The 12,328-nt window shown below is 39.6% G+C and overlaps 1 long non-coding RNA gene across 1 annotated transcript in view; it reads left to right on the forward strand.

The window, feature by feature from the left end:
- Positions 1 to 5,723: 5,723 nt before the first annotated feature.
- Positions 5,724 to 12,328, forward strand: part of LOC123840763 (uncharacterized) — a 61,628-nt gene continuing 55,023 nt past the window's right edge. The window contains exon 1 of the long non-coding RNA XR_010412449.1: positions 5,724 to 5,873. This is a non-coding gene — a long non-coding RNA (uncharacterized LOC123840763). The remainder of the gene's footprint in view (positions 5,874 to 12,328) is intronic.

Here is a 12,328-nt window from a genome sequence, read left to right on the forward strand (position 1 = left end):
CTAAGGGAAGGGCACTCACTCACATGACTGGCGAAGTGGTGCTGCTTATTGGGGGGAAACCTCAGTTCCTTTCCACGTGAACTCTCCAGGGCCACTGGAGGGTCCTTAGAAGATGGCAACTGGCTTCTCCCAGAGTGAGCAATCCAAGAGAACAAGTTGGAAGCTGCAATGCCGTTATGACCCAGCCTTAGAAATTATTCATCTTTGCCTATTGATAACTCAGAGCAGCCCTCAGCCCTAATTAAATGTAGGATGAGATTACACAAAGACATAAATACAAGGAGGTGAAGATCATTGCAGACCATCTTGGAGGAGGAGGAGTTGGCTGATGTGTGAATTCCAATCATTTAGAGCATCATGAATCGTAGGGCGCGTGCTGGCTCAGTAGGTAGAACATGAAACTCTTGATCTTAGGGTTATGAGTTTGAGCCCCATGTGGGTATACAGCCTACTAAAAATATAAATAAATCAGTAATCATGAACCAAACATATGTAGTGAGAGAGGTCTGACATCTCTTCTTGTCTTCCTCCAGACAAAGGGAAATGCCATGATACCTAACAGAGATTCAATATGGAAAATCTAAACCCTCCGAGAATATTTATACAGAACTCAGAACATTAATCAGAGAGGGTTGAGTGGTCCATCTGGGTGCCCTCTACCCTCTGAAACCAGGTTGATCAACCCTCAAATTCCAAGCCAACTGTTAAAGCGTTGTGTGATTTAAAGGCAAGTAGGCACAGCCAGCAGTGGGAAATAGCAGCTGTGGTGTCTCTACTTTAAGCACTCATGGGTGAGAAACTCTTCTTTCCTACCTGATATCTCAGTTCTCCCAGAGTCATCATGCCATGGGAACATCTTATATCAAAGGATTTGAATTGATATTTAGAGGGCTTCAGGCTCAAAATATCAGACTTCCCAGCCCCAAATGCCAACTCTCACCTCTAGTTGGATGGCTAATAGGTACCTGAAGTAGGTCATGTATAAAACAGAGCTCTTAATTTTCATCCCTTTAATATCAAAGCCAACTGTTCCTTTCGATCTTAATAAATGTTACCACTACCACCACCTGCCCAGCAGCTCAGGTAAATACCTAAAGAATGGCCTTGATTCCTCCTTTTCCTCAACCCCTAAATCTAATTCATCGGTCCATGTTATTAATTCTCCAAAATTTATCCCAAATTCTTCACTCTTTCCCATCTCTACCACCATTATCACCATCATTACCACCACAGCCCTAAACTAAGTCACCTCTACTTGAATGAAGCAAGAGTCTTCTCACTGGGGGCTTCATTTTTCACTTTTGGGTCTCTCTCCTTTCCATTTTCCCTCCAACAAGCAGTGTGGTAGGAGTCCCAGGAAGCCAGGAGACAGCACCACATCACTGAGCACCTGAGGTGTGAGTATCAGAGAAGAGTCCACCTCCTTCCCAGCTTAGTCAAAGAGCACTAAACAAAGTGCGCCCAATATTCACATCATCCTTTTTTCCTGTACTCTCACTGAGACTTGGAAATGGGCATTGTAGACTCATTCAGTTTAGTTAGGATCACTGTAGGGCAAATCTGTGATCTTAGAAAATTGAAGTAGATTTAATTATAGTTTATACATTATAGTAGCCATTATAATTTATTTTTACCCTACAGTTAACAGTGTATGATGAAAATACATGCATAGATATAATTTTCAATGTCAACCTTTTAAACAAGTCAATCCTAAACCTCCCAGGTGATAGAAACCACTGGTGCAGTGAGGGATAAGGGTAGGAATCAATATATAGCATTGTAAGTAAAAGAGATGAGTTCTGAGTGTGTATGACAAAGAAACCAAATGAAAATGATGATCGATGTGGATCTTTAGTCAAGCATAAATTGTGTCTTTTTATTTTTTATTTTTTATTTTTTAAAGATTTTATTTATTTATTTGACAGAGAGAGACACAGCAAGAGAGGGAACACAAGCAGGGGGAGTGGGAGAGGGAGAAGCAGGCTTCCCGCTGAGCAGGGAGCCCGATGTGGGGCTCAATCCCAGGGCCCTGGGATCATGACCCGAGCCGAAGGCAGACGCCCAACGACTGAGCCACCCAGGCGCCCCTTATTTTACTCTTTATTTGGAGTTCATAAAAGATACTGATGGCTGATTTATCTCTTCAGGCATTATGTATATAATTAGAAATTATATTTTTCTTCTAAATAAAAATATGAGAAATGTTCTTCATAAACAGAATAGGTCTGAAGCTAGGACCAGTTCTTTTGACCACATTAATAATGAAACTTCCCTCAGGTAGAATAAATTTAAACCAAATTTACACTAAATGATTCAGAGGATTGCTTTTACATTTTTCCCTTTGGATTTTGAATTTCCTAGCTTGAATGTTAAGAAAGGTCATTAAATTTGTTACCAAGGACTGATCCAAATCAGAGTATGATTCAGGGTTGCTGAAAATACTTTTTTTTCCCTGTTTGTGGTCTATCTGTATTTATTCACTGGCCTAGGTAAAAATGGTAATGTAGTTTACTTTTTAAATAGCCCTTTAAATTTTAATGTGTAAAGAGCCCCATTTATTGCTCTTTGGCCTTAGTTGATATAATTGTAAGATTTAAAAGAAGGCCCAAATAATCAAAAGGTTAGGATCCTCCCAACCCTATACACTTTCCAGCTGGGTGGCCTGGATACAAGACACTGACCACCTCTGAGCTTCATATTGTCTTTTTAAGACAGAAGAAATACCACTGACCTCCCACAGTTGCTTTGAGACTCAAGCAAGATAATGAATGTGAAACCACACTGTACTGAAAAAAAAAATACGACATTGTTCAATTCTTAATGTGAGGATGAGTATTTCAGGATAGGTGTCATTATATTTTAAGAACAAATACTTTTCTCAGTCTTTAAATTTTAAATTGAGCATTAACAAGTAGATGACCTCTTTGAAAAATTATAGAAGGAAAACAGGACCCAAAAATTCAAGGAAGAAAGACATGGTAAAACCAATTAATTTATTAGAAAAGGTAATGAAACCTGTCTGAAAACACAGCAAGTGCTTTCTTCACTTGATGCAGGTAATAAATCACCCTTACTCCACAGAAGTGAAGAGAGATCTCCAGACATGGCTGGAGAGTCACCCTTTCCAGGCCTCTTTTACTCCACCTCATCCAACACAATGTCTTTGCTGGGAACGAGCCGTATCATTGCCGATTGGTCCCAGGCAGGTTTTTCTTTCTCCGCCTCAATGCACATTCTTCTCTTGCTACCATTGTTTCACATGTGCTTGATGTGTTATTATAGGTGTGGTTTATGCTGACAGACAGCCTAAGCTGATAAAGATCATCAAAGAGTCCATTTTCCTAGCCTTGCATCTACAAAGAAGATGAGTGAATGAATGTACTTTCATACGTTTTAAGTTAAAATTAAATGTTTACTGTAACTTTTTAGAACATGACCCTTTAAATGATTTTTTTCTTGTTCATGAAGCAACGCCCAGTCCCTTTTGTGTCAAAAAAGAAGGCAGCCATGCGTTTCCTCACAGGACAGATCTAGGATCAATGATCTCAATCATAGAGAGACAGAGGCTGGCTCAGTTCAGATAAGGAATTTCCAATGATCAGAACTGTCCAAAAAAAAAAAAGCTTCCTTGGTTGATAATCCTGAGATTGGGAGGTTTTCATCAGAGGCTGGTAAATATTGGTTGGAGGTGTTCATTCATCCGCTCACCCGTTTACTGACATAGTTATTGAAAATGTTTTGAGCACCAACTACAAGCTTAATATATATTTGATACTGTGGAGGATCCTGTGGTGAGAGCCACAGGAGATCATGGAGTTTAGTCTAGAGGACTCAGGTTTGGGGCCAAGAAGGGGCTGAACGTAATAGCCGGCTTTTCTCCTCAGAGTGCACCGGTCCCCCTGGGAGCTTTTTAGTAGTGCAGAATTTCATGCCCCACTGCAATCAAACCACTTTTCACCAAGATCCCGGGGTGATCTTGTGTTTGAAAAACACTGTTTTAGGGACTCCCGGGGGGGCTCAGTCGTTAAGCGTCTGCCTTTGGCTCAGGTCATGATCCCAGGGTCCTGGGATAGAGCCCCGCATCGGGCTCCTTGCTCTGCGGGAGGCCTCCATCTCCCTCTCTCACTCCCCCTGCTTGCATTCCCTCTCTTGCTGTGTCTCTCTCTGTCAAATGAATAAATAAAATCTTTAAAAAGAAAAACACTGTTTTAGGTTTCTTTCTAACCTTGAAATGATACATCTCTGTGACTCTACATCCTTCGTGCCAATAATGAAAGATCCTGAAAAGTAACTGACTTTAAAAGGTTTCGAGCCCTGGAGTGGCTTTGTAATATGGGACCAAATTTTCAGGATGTCACCTCAGTCTAGACCTAAGTCTCCAGACCAGACCTGAAAAGTCTTACGTCCAGATGCCTTTTTCCTAGATTATTCTATTGGCAGCCTTTGTACTACATCTCTGTTCTCCTTCACTAGTGTCTCATCTGCCTGACTTTGAAATTTCACAAATAGTTAAGGATGAAGTCAAGCCCAAAAGAAAATCTCATTTACATTTGAGTCATACCAATGTTGATATCTCTCTGATGAAATATTGATCAAGTATTAGATATTTCACACTAATTGTAGAAAACTTGAATTTTTCTTAGTACAAGATAAAATCAAATACACACACACATACACTGAACATTCATCAGAGTGTATCAACTTCTCCTTAAACACCTCTAATGTTTGACATCAGGATAAAAACTCAAGCCCCATATCATGCATGGCCCAAAAGCTCTAAAAATGATGTTCCCCTCTGATTCTTCAAGCCATATGCCACTGTCTCTCTTGCTTCTAGAGAGGGCCAGTCACTGCCCTTCTGTCAGTTACTAAAGCTTTTTTCTGCATTAGGACCTTTGCACGTGTCATTCTTTTTGCATAAATAACTCTTTCCCTGACTTTCAATGGCACTGTCTTCTCATCACTTAGGTCTTGGCTCAGATGTTACGTTTTCAGTGAGGACTTCCCTGATCCCCATGTAAAGAAGATCTCGCCATCATTCCTTTTTATAGTCTGTGTTTACTTTCTTCATTGTACTTCATTAATAATCTTTGTGTCTGGGACACCTGGGTGTCTTCCCAGTTTGTAATGTCTGTAAGGGTAGAGACATTGTCTTATTTTCCATAGAACAGTGCCTCGCTCATAGTAGGCTTGCAATAAATATTTTTTAAATGAATTAATGAGGGCGCCTGGGTGGCTCAGTTGGTTAAGCGACTGCCTTTGGCTCAGGTCATGATCCTGGAGTCCTGGGATCGAGTCCCACATCTGGCTCCCTGCTTGGCAGGGAGCCTGCTTCTCCCTCTGACCCTCCCCCCTCTCATGTGCTCTCTGTCTCTCTCATTCTCTCTGTCTCAAATAAATAAATAAAATCTTAAAAAAAAATTAAAAATAATTAATTAATTAATTAATTAATATACTATAATCACTTTTTATTTGAAAGCTTCATTTGCCTCAAATGAAATTATAGGTAATTATAACCATTTGCAGAAATTTTTTCACAAACACGAAATAGAATAGCTTCAATCTTTGATTGCAAAAGTAAGGTAATTAAAGAATGAAGATGATAGATTTTCTTTTCTAAGACTGGAATGTATTTTGTCAGCTGTAACCTTGATATTATTATAGGCGTGTTGAAATGTAGTTTTTCTGTAAGTAGGTGACATCATTTTAGTACAATCTCTTTTCTTTTTAAATCTCTTACAGTGCTATTAATCAAACACAAAGCCTATAAAATGAGCCTGGTGTCATCTTGTCCTTTTCTGGTTTCCTGATTGGAAAGCTCACCCTTGGCCTGTGATCACATTCATTTGGCAGAAAGTCAGTTTATTTGATGGGTAAGGGCATCAAAATGTTTCTTTTCTTGGTTAAATTAATTCTCCTTCACCCAAAATACAGTACAAATGGAACGGACGTGTTAAATAAACCCACAGATACTATTTCTCCTAATTCTCCAAATGCTACTGTAGCTCATGTCTGGGGAATAGAGTAGGTGACATGAGGGACATTAATATCAAATATAGGCTCAGCCAGTTGGCCAGTCAATACTTCCCTTGGCTGGCAGAGCTCATCTTCTTTTCCTTTCTCTTCACTAAGTTGTAGATTTTTTTGAGGATAAAAATGGTGTCCTCTTCCTTTGCAATTTTGCACACAAGTACGCTGACTGTCTGATTGATTCACAGTGTTACTAATTAAGCACCATGAAGTGGTTTGGACTCCATGGAAGAATGTTCCACATAGTACAAACTATTTAGGATGGAAACACATTTACTTCCCAACCACAACAAAAAACCCAAAACACTGCCATCTGCCTCATTGAGCAACATTACTTAATGCATAATAGTTGCAGTTTAAGATGATACTGTTGAGTGCATTCTATATTCTAGGCATTGATCTATATGATTCACACCCATTATCTGAGTTAGTACCCTGTTATAACATGCCGGCTATTGAAATGTATGTAGAAGAACCAATGTGAAGAACTTCATTGTTTGCTTGTTTGTTTTCCAGCTTTATTGAGATACAATTGATGTAAGTTTCAAGTATACAGTGTGATGAGTTAATACATGTATATACTGGGAAATGTTTACCACAATAAGGCTAGTTAACATATCTTTTACTTTACATAATCATCATTTTGTCGTCGTTGTTGTTGTTATGGTGAGAACATTAAAGCTCTACTCTCAAAACAGCTTTGAAGTGTACAATACAGTATTTTTTTTTCCTTAAAGATTTTATTTGGGGCGCCTGGGTGGCTCAGTTGGTTAAGCGACTGCCTTCGGCTCAGGTCATGATCCTGGAGTCCCTGGATCAGGTCCCACATCGGGCTCCCTGCTCGGCGGGGAGTCTGCTTCTTCCTCTGACCCTCCCCCCTCTCATATGCTCTCTCTCTCTCTCTCTCATTCTCTCTCTCTCAAATAAATAAATAAAATATTTTTTTAAAGATTTTATTTATTTATTTATTTATTTGAGAGAGAGAGAGAGACTACGCGAGAGAGGGAACACAAGCAGGGGGAGTGGGAGAGGGAGAAGCAGGCTTCCCGCTGAGCAGGGAGCCCGATGCGGGGCTCGATCCCAGGACCCTGGGATCATGACCTGAGCCAAAGGTAGACGCTTAACAACTGAGCCACCCAGGCAGCCCACAATACAGTATTGATAACTACAGTCACCATGCTGTACATTAGATTCCAGGAAATGATTCATCTTATAGCTGAAAGGTTGAAGCCTTTGACCTACATCTCCCCATTTCCCATCCTTCCCTAGCCCCTTCAGCTCCTTGCAACCACCATTCTGCTTTGTTTCTGAGTTTGATGTTTTTTTGATTCTACGTATGAGTGACATCATACAGTATTTGTCTTTCTCTGACTTCTTTCCCTTTGCATAATGCCCTCAAGTTCCATCCATGTTTTATACTTAATGGCAAGATTTCCTTTTTTTCTGTGGCTGAATAATATTTTATTGTACATACCACATTTTCTTATCCATTCATCCATCAGCAGATACTTAGGTTCTTTTTGTGTCTTGGCTATGGTGAATAATGCTGCGACGGACATGGAATACAGATATCTCTTTGAGATAACGATTTCAACTTCTTTTAAATATATTCCCAGAAGTGGGACTGCTGGATCATAGGGTAGTTCTATTTTTAATGTTTTGAGGAAACTCCATACTATTTTCCATAGTGGCTGCACCAATTTGCATTCCCACCAACAGTACACATAAGTTCTCTTTCCTCCAAGTCCTCACCAATACTTATCCCTTCTCTTTTTGATGACAACCATTCTAACATGTGTGAGGTGATATCTCATGTGGTTTTGATTGGCATTTTTCTGATGATTAGTACTATTGAGCATGTTTTCATGTACTTGTTGGCCATTTGTATGTCTTATTTGGAAAAATGTCCATTTAGTTCCTTTGCTTATGTTTTAATCAGATATTTTTTTGCTATTGAATTGTATGAATTACTTATATATTTTGGATGCTAACCCCTTATCAGATATATGTTTTGCCTTTATGGTTTGTTTATTAACAAATTTACCAGAGAAATCTGGGTCTACTCCCCTTTTTCTTAGGTCTTAGGGTTGGAAACAATGTCATGTGAACAGGAGAGAAATTGACCTTCATCCATTTTGCTACCTAATGCTATTATATTATAATATCCTTATTTTCCTGATGAGGAAGTGGAGGTAGATTTAGATCTCATGGGTGGTACACCTTAAAGTCAGACTTAGACCATGGTTTATCTCATCCCAGAGTCCATATACTTGACAAATGTTCTATAAACTGTCTCTAATGTTTATATAAGCTTCAAGTAATTGGTTGTGGTGTCTTTTATTACTCCCAAAAAGTAACCTTTATGTTTAAAAAATAAAATCAGGGAAATATTTGAAAGAACATTAGGACTAGAATCTAGGGATATGGGTTCTAGCCAGCATCTATCATAAATGAGATGAACCTAGGAATTTACTTAACTTCTATCCTCAGTGTAGTAGAGAAATAGAAAACTCTATGATTTCATTCCAGGGTTTTACCAACAATTTTACTGAAAAATAAAAAAGTCATCTTGTACCTCATCCATACACATAACTATATTTTTTACTTGCTATAGACACTAAGTAGATGCTATTTTATGTTTGCTTAGTAATTATGATTTTCTAAACCATTAAGTTCAGAGAACAGTGATTTAGAATAAATTATCATAGCAGCATTTTTTAGAAGATTTTATTTATTTATTTGATAGAGAGAGAGAGAGACAGAGAGAGCACAAGCAGGGGCAAGGGCAGAGGGAGAAGGAGACTCAGGCGGATGCTTAACCGACTAAGCCACCCAGGCACCCCATAACAGAAATATTTTATAAGTATACCTGTCACTCTTTATTGCTTGTATCAATTATAAATAAAAGTTAAGTATCATAGGGATGCCGGGCTGGTTCAGTCAGTTAAGCATCTGCCTTGGGCTCAGGTCATGATGTCAGGGTCCTGGGATCCAGCACGCCCCCCCCCCACACACCGCCCCGGGCATTGCTCAGGGAGCCTGTTTCTCCCTCTGCCCCTCCCCCTGCTTGTGCTTGCTCTCTCTCTGACAAATAAATAAATAAAATCTTTTTAAAAAGTTCAGTATCATAAAAAGCTAGACAATCTAGATCAGGAGCTTTTAACCTGATTGCACATTAGAGACACCTGGATAGGGATGGGGGGGTGGGAGTAGTTTTGAAAAAATGTGATCTGAGAGCTCTCATAGACCAATTATATCAGAATCTCTGGAGTGGGGCCTGCAAGTCAATATTTTTGAAATGTCCCCTCTCCTGTGATTTTAATAGAGCTGCAGTTTACAACTACTGATATACAATAAGTCACTGTGTATTTTGCACTAAGGTTTCTGATTATTGTTCAACTGCGTTCTCAAGAGCTAATTAATTCAGTAATCCAGGGGTTTAATGGACCATCCATTGTTAATACAAAAACAATATTTCCTTATTCTAATAGTATGATTTGGGCTCATAGGATTTTTTTTTTTTTATCAGCAATTTCAAGTCAGCCATTATGGTTTGTTTTATGGCTATGTCATCTTTGAATCTTTGATAGGAGTAGAGCAGCTCCCTATCTAAGTACTTGATATTTCTTAATGTGAAAGGAAGAGAAGCATCTGGCTGTCTGAAAAAAAAGTGGGTTGAGAATTTGAGGTTTGAAGTTCCCTTTTGAATTCTAATAAGTTGGCTTATTTTTGAAATCTCTGTTTTAAGACTAAAACAATGATATAATTTTAGGGGTGCCTGGGTGGCTCAGTTGTTTAAGCAGCTGCCTTTGGCTCAGGTCATGATCCCAGGGTCCTGGGATTGAGCCCCGCATCGGGCTCCCTGCTCAGCAGGGAGCCTGCTTCTCCCTCTCTGTCTACTTGTGCTCTCTCTCTCTGTCAAATAAATAAATGGAATCTTTTAAAAAATAAAAACAAAAAAACAAAAAAAATAAAACAATGATATAATTTTATATTTTCCTCCCCAATTCTTCAACAGTTCTTAAAGGTCAGCAGCTATTTCCACAGTGAAAATGGGACCCAGAGGTTTTCATTAACTCATCCCCAGAAAATTCAGTAATAAAACTTGATTTTATATTCACTGATACTGAAAAATCTCTTATCACCAAAGGACTCTGAAAGTCATGGTGAAAGATTCCACTTCTAGGTCAGGACACAAAGAAGACTCAACTCCTTGGATGGCTGATTAAAGGAATTATCTCAAATTCCAGTCATAACATAGAAACAGACTTGGTTGTAATTTATTTATTTACTTAGCCATCTGGTCTCAGGAGCTAGAGGAAAGAAGGTCATTATATAATCCACAGATGAAACTGAAGTTCCTTGCACCAAGATATTTGAAAGGCTTATTCAAGGGCCCGTTCTGCTGACCAAAAAGGCCCAGTTTAGTCAGACTGCAGAACTGTACGATCCAATCTCAGAACCATCCAGTGAGGTCTCTTTTCTCTAGCAAACAGGGAGCAGGGAAAATATTTCCCTAACCTTCTTCCAGGTGCGAACCACCTGCCAAAACACATGGAGAATCTTTTCATTGGGAGCACGGCCCAGCGTCCATTATGTCTACCCTACAAAACTCAAGGCCAGGACTGAGTCTGAAGAAGGAGAGGAAAAGACAGATGGATCCAGTGTTATGGATGATCTTTCCGCTTGTTTGTCATCCTTGACCTCTTATTTGTAACCCTACTGTGGATGATAGAATTAAAAGTAAATGGAAACGTGTCCTTTTTAGGGAAGGAGGTGGTCCCCTCCAACTGTGACTCCTTTTATGTTGATGTATATTTTTTTGGCTCTGTGTTGCCAAAAAATTTGCTTGTGTTGAGACCTGGTTCCTGATTTCAAAGTGCTGCCATACGAGGGCAGCAAGAGCCAAGACCCCTCAGAGCTCAGGATGCTGCTGAAAGGGAGCCCTCAGGTAACCCAAAGTTCATGGTCAGTTCTATTCTCCTCTTAAATCTGAAGTAGGCTGTAATTAGCAAGCTGACCAAAAGCAGGCTGGTGAAAAACCACTTCTAGAACTACGAGGGTCCCGAGGGTCCCGGGGCGCCTGGGTGGCTCAGATGGTTAAGCGTCTGCCTTCGGTTCAGGTCATGATCCCGGGGTCCTGGGATCGAGTCCCGCGTCGGGCTCCCTGCTGAGCAGGGAGCCTGCTTCTCCCTCTGCCTTTCTCTCTCTCTCTCTCTCTCTCTGTCTCTCATGAATAAATAAATAAATAAATCTTAAAAAAGAACTACAAGGGTCCTTTTGTTAAATATGAAAAGTCTTCATTGCAAGTCAATGGACAGGGGAGAAAAGGCTGAGGAGGGGGCCTCCGCATGGAACGTTGCATTTCAATAACCACTGCTGACTTTGTTGGACTGTTAATAAGGAATGTGTTTATTGTAATACTTCACAGACACTGTACTGAATCCATATGCACAGCCTACCTGTGGCAGGTAAGGCAATGTGATTGAAGCTGATCTTTTAATGAATAAATACAAGAATCTCGTGCTATGTTCCTAATCAAAAGACTCCTAAATATACGGATTCGTAGAATGGCTTTTGTTCTATGCATCAGGATTTTATATTCCCTTTTTAAACAGCATACATTTTCCTTGTTTTAGGGTTTTTTTTAGAATCCTGTGTGCATTCTTTGTACAGTTTTAGGTATCATAGAGATCAACATATTTTAAAATACTTATTTAATCTGATTTCTTAGGGTTTCTGAAAAGCTTTCTTTTTAAACATGCATTTATAAATTTGCATACTTTCTCCTTCACAATTGTCTCTTTTGTAGCAAGGGCTGTGTCAAGAATACATTTTTTATACTAGTAGTACTTTGGCACAATGGCATACATATTATCAGCTCACGATTAATATTTATTGGTTGGTTGATTTTATGCTACATATGGGACACAATCTATAATGATGAGTTTTCATACGGCCAGACTCTACCAAACTTTTTGAAGAAAGTAATTTTGCTTCTGTCTCTATTTCGGCACCTCTCATTCAGTCTGTGTCCACTGAAGTGTAGCTCCTTGTCCTCACCAACCAACTGAAAGAGGCTTTTTTTTTTTAAAGATTTTATTTATTTATTTGAGAGAGAGAGAATGAGAGACAGAGAGCATGAGAGGGAGGAGGGTCAGAGGGAGAAGCAGACTCCCTGCTGAGCAGGGAGCCCGATGCGGGACTCGATCCCGGGACTCCAGGATCATGACCTGAGCTGAAGGCAGCCGCTTAACCAACTGAGCCACCCAGGCGCCCTGAAACAGGCTTTGATGAA

Source organism: Mirounga angustirostris, unplaced genomic scaffold (genome assembly GCF_029215605.1).
Source record: "Mirounga angustirostris isolate CCGP_5_RB_7025 unplaced genomic scaffold, mMirAng1.0.hap1 SCAF_6, whole genome shotgun sequence".
NCBI classification, from domain to species: Eukaryota; Metazoa; Chordata; class Mammalia; order Carnivora; family Phocidae; genus Mirounga; species Mirounga angustirostris.